This window comes from Dipodomys merriami, unplaced genomic scaffold, assembly GCF_024711535.1.
Source record: "Dipodomys merriami isolate MVZ:Mamm:240054 unplaced genomic scaffold, mDipMer1.0.p SCAF_175, whole genome shotgun sequence".
NCBI classification, from domain to species: domain Eukaryota; kingdom Metazoa; phylum Chordata; class Mammalia; order Rodentia; family Heteromyidae; genus Dipodomys; species Dipodomys merriami.
Genome location: NW_027203104.1, coordinates 2,341,833 through 2,345,777, shown reverse-complemented (window position 1 = coordinate 2,345,777; position 3,945 = coordinate 2,341,833).

Here is a 3,945-nt window from a genome sequence, read left to right as displayed (position 1 = left end):
TATGTTCCTCCCACACAGTATTACACCTGTGTTCACTGTAGTTGATGTTGGTATACTGTGGGGAGCGGAAAAGGATACAGCTGGAGCCATTGCAACAATGAGATATACAGGATGCTATGTCGAAAAGTGAACTTTATAATTTAGATGGGGACAGGGGAATGTAATTGTGGAGATGGGAGAGAAGGGATGGTAAGAGAAAAACATAGGAGGAGGCAACAATACTCGATAAGAAATGTTCTGGTTACCTTGCTCATGTGATTGTAACTCCTCTGTACAGTATTTTCATAATAAAAACTTATTTACAAAAACCAGACAAAAGGTAAAGGATGACACTCAGGTCCTGAGTGAAGACCTAGGATTGGCATGAGAAAAAAAAGGTCATGAAAGTGTGAGAATAGAGCTTTCAATTCACGCAAACAGTTCAAGCCTTATTGAGAATGACTGGGTAATATAGCATTGAGTGTCCTGATCTTGGTTTACTAGCTAAGCACTTGCAGAGTGAACACTGACATGTTTCTAAAGGCCTGCAGAATGTGATTACTTAACTATATAATGGCATCCACCTTGGTTGTAATAATTCTAAACTTAGCTCAATCTTTCTTTATCTATGCAGATGAAAAGGATTTTATTCCAACATTCTATAAAATATCTGAGCCTGTCCATTATTTTCAAAATGATAAAAGAATTTCCTTCTTATAAAAGCCAATTTCTTGGGCCCTACCTCTACAAATATAATTCTCAAATTCACCAAAAATTAAGCATTCTTCTTTAGACTATTTTGTACACCTACCCCTCTCTCCTTTCCTTCCTTCCTTCCTTCCGTCCTTCCTTCCTTCCTTTTTCCTCTCTCCCTCCCTTCCTGCCTTGCTCTCTCCATTCCTTCCTTCCTTCCATTCTTCCTTCCTTCCTTCCCCTTAGGGCCTGACAATTGTCTTTCAGCATCTTTGCTAAGGCTGGCACTCTACCACTTCAAGTACAGCTCAGAGTTAAGTATCTTAATGAAGAAAAACTTTTGAAGCCATAATATTTGTATCCACTTAAATTATCCTTCAAAGAAAGGAGCAATAAAGATTTGCTGAAATATGGAAGAATATTCCAGAGCCTGAGATTTGAGGATCACAGTTCCAAAAGACCCATTGCAGTAAGGTCAGATTGTATTTCAGGCTTTTCTTTAATTCGTAAAGAGGCAAAAAGATCTGGGCCTTCAGAGATAGAGCACCAACATTGACTGAAAAATTGCCCAAAAAAGCCCCAAAATCAAACAAACAAAAATACCTCTCAGGCTCTGACTCACTAATGTAAGCTCAGAAAAAAAGGCAAAAATGTGAAAAGTCCAAGAGGGAAGATGGCGGAGGAGAAGCTGGAGGCTAAACAAGCTCTTGCATGGAAAGCAGTTTTAGTGTTTCAGTGAACAGTCCTAAGCCAGAGAATCACACCAAGTGTGCTAGCACAGTACAGAGAGTTAGGCCAGAGAGGGAAAATGCAGGCAAGAAGATAGATCTGAGCACTTGCTGGTAGCCCAGGCTGCAGCAGCTGTGACAGCAGCGGGGGTCACCATAGCCACCATACCTACAACAGAGAGTCCAGGACAAAGGCGCCAGATGCAGCAGATGAGCAGATTCTATTCAACACCAGAAGAACTGACAAGGAGCAGGTATCTTCATCCTGCAGAAGGCAGACCAAAGATGGCCCAGGAACCAAGACTCTGGCATGAGTAGAAGCCTGACATCCTCACTCCTTCTCAGGGAGCAGAGGAGGGAAGGCCACCCCTCCCCCACCACAGGAGATCTCCATCTTTGATACTGACAAAGGCCCAGCTGAGCAGCTAGCTCCAACTCAGGCCTTGGAAGAAAACAAAAGAGTCATTTAGCAGGTCACAGGAACATGACCTGACCTGCCAGGCTCAGCCCCACCCAGGGGAAGTCACCCAGCCCAGGCAGAGAAAGCACTGAATTTCTTCACAGGGTAAACAGAGCCAGAGGCTGCCCCTCCCTACAGCAGCCCAGACAATCAGTTGAAATTCAGTCAACTGAAACCCTGAGAATGGCTCCAGGCTGGGCTCTGTGAGTGTCTCAGGAGCTAGCCCCTCAGGGAATAGTTAATGTTTGCTGAAAGGCTTCAAACCTACCCAGAACCTAGCTTCATCACAGCAGCTCCAAACTAGGGAAACAGCCATCTCCCTCTTTTGTGCTACTCCAAGCACTGAAGGCTACTCCACTGAAGTAGCCTGGGAGGAGGATCAAAAATCCTGGATAATGCAGAGCATTTTTCTGCCTGCTCAAACAATCTGACTTAAGAAACCAATCAAGCCACAGGAAAAGCAAACTCCACAAACAGACCAGAGACTCCACCAAGAAACTGGTTATGGACACATGGGAGATACAGGATCTTCCCATTCCTACCTCCCCCCCCCCCCAAATCAAAGCACTCTTTTATGTACCATTAAAAAATTGTTTCCATTAATCTTTTTTTTCCCTCTCATAATTTTTATTTTAGGTGTAGGTGTGTGTCTGTGTGCTTTAAAAAAAATCTCTTTTGACCTTTTGAGCCTTTTTTTTATTCTTTTCATTTTTTCTCTTTCTTTCTTTTTTTGTGTGACTTAATTGCTGTTCTGCTCATCCTCAGATATATACCTGTCATCGATTATTAGACCTTATCGCCCATTGTGTACATACTTAATCCAGAAATTTTTTACTCAATTCACAACTTTTTTTTAATTTTTATTTTTTTATTGTGAAAATACTGTACAGAGGGGTTACAATTAGGGCAAGATAAAGAGTACATTTCTTATCAAGCATTGTAGCCTCCTCCTTTGTTTTCCCTTCCCATCCCTTCCCATCTTCCCTCCACCCCCACAACCAATCCTCCCTGCCCCCCCCCCAAAGTTGTAAAGTTCATTTTTGACATAACGACTTGTACCTCTCATTTTTGCAATGGGCCCACCTGTATCCCTATTTAAATGACTTGTTTTTCCCCTTCCCCTCCACAAATTATACCGACATCAAATACAGTGAAAGCACCGGTTATACTGTAGGGAAGGGACATAAAACGCAACAAAGAAATTATCTTATAAATGCATTAGAAACAATCGCATGAAAGAAAAAAAAAAACCATGTGAATACATATCTTAAGGTTCATTTCCCTAACATCACCTTATCTGACCTTTTCTACTTTGACTCAGACATATACTAGATATTGCAAATAAGGGAAACCATGGGACCTATGTTTCTTTGGGCCTGGCTTACTTCACTTAATATAAATTTTTTCCAAGCCTTTCCATTTCCTAACAAATGGGGCAATGTCATTCTTTCTGATGGAGGCATAGAATTCCATTGTGTACATATACCACATTTTCTTGATCCATTCATCTACTGAGGGGCATCTGGGTTGGTTCCATATCTTAGCTATAGTAAATAATGCTGCAATAAACATAGTTGTGCTGGTAGCCTTAGTGTGGTCTTGTTTGTAGCCATTTGGGTAAATGCCCAAAAGTGGGATTGCTGGGTCATAGGGGAGCTCTATGTGGAGTCTTTTGAGGAACCTCCATATTACTTTCCAAAGTGGTTGAACAAGTTTACATTCCCACCAACAATTCAGTAAGATTCCCTTCTGTCCACATCCCCTCCAGCATCTATTGTTATTAGAGTTCTTGATTTTTGCCATTCTAACTGGGGTGAGGTGGTATCTTAATGTTGTTTTGATTTGCATTTTTTTTATGGCTAGGGAGGTTGAGCATTTCTTCATGTGTCTATTGGCCATCCTTTTTTCCTCTTCAGAGAAGTTTCTCTTTAAGTCTTTAGCCCACTTATTTATTGGACAGTTGTTTCTTTGAGGATTTGTTGTTGGGGGATTTAATTTTTTGAGTTCCAAGTATATTTTAGATATGAGACCCTTGTCCGTTGTATGGATAGTGAAGATCTTCTCCCAATCTTTCTAGCTATGTTT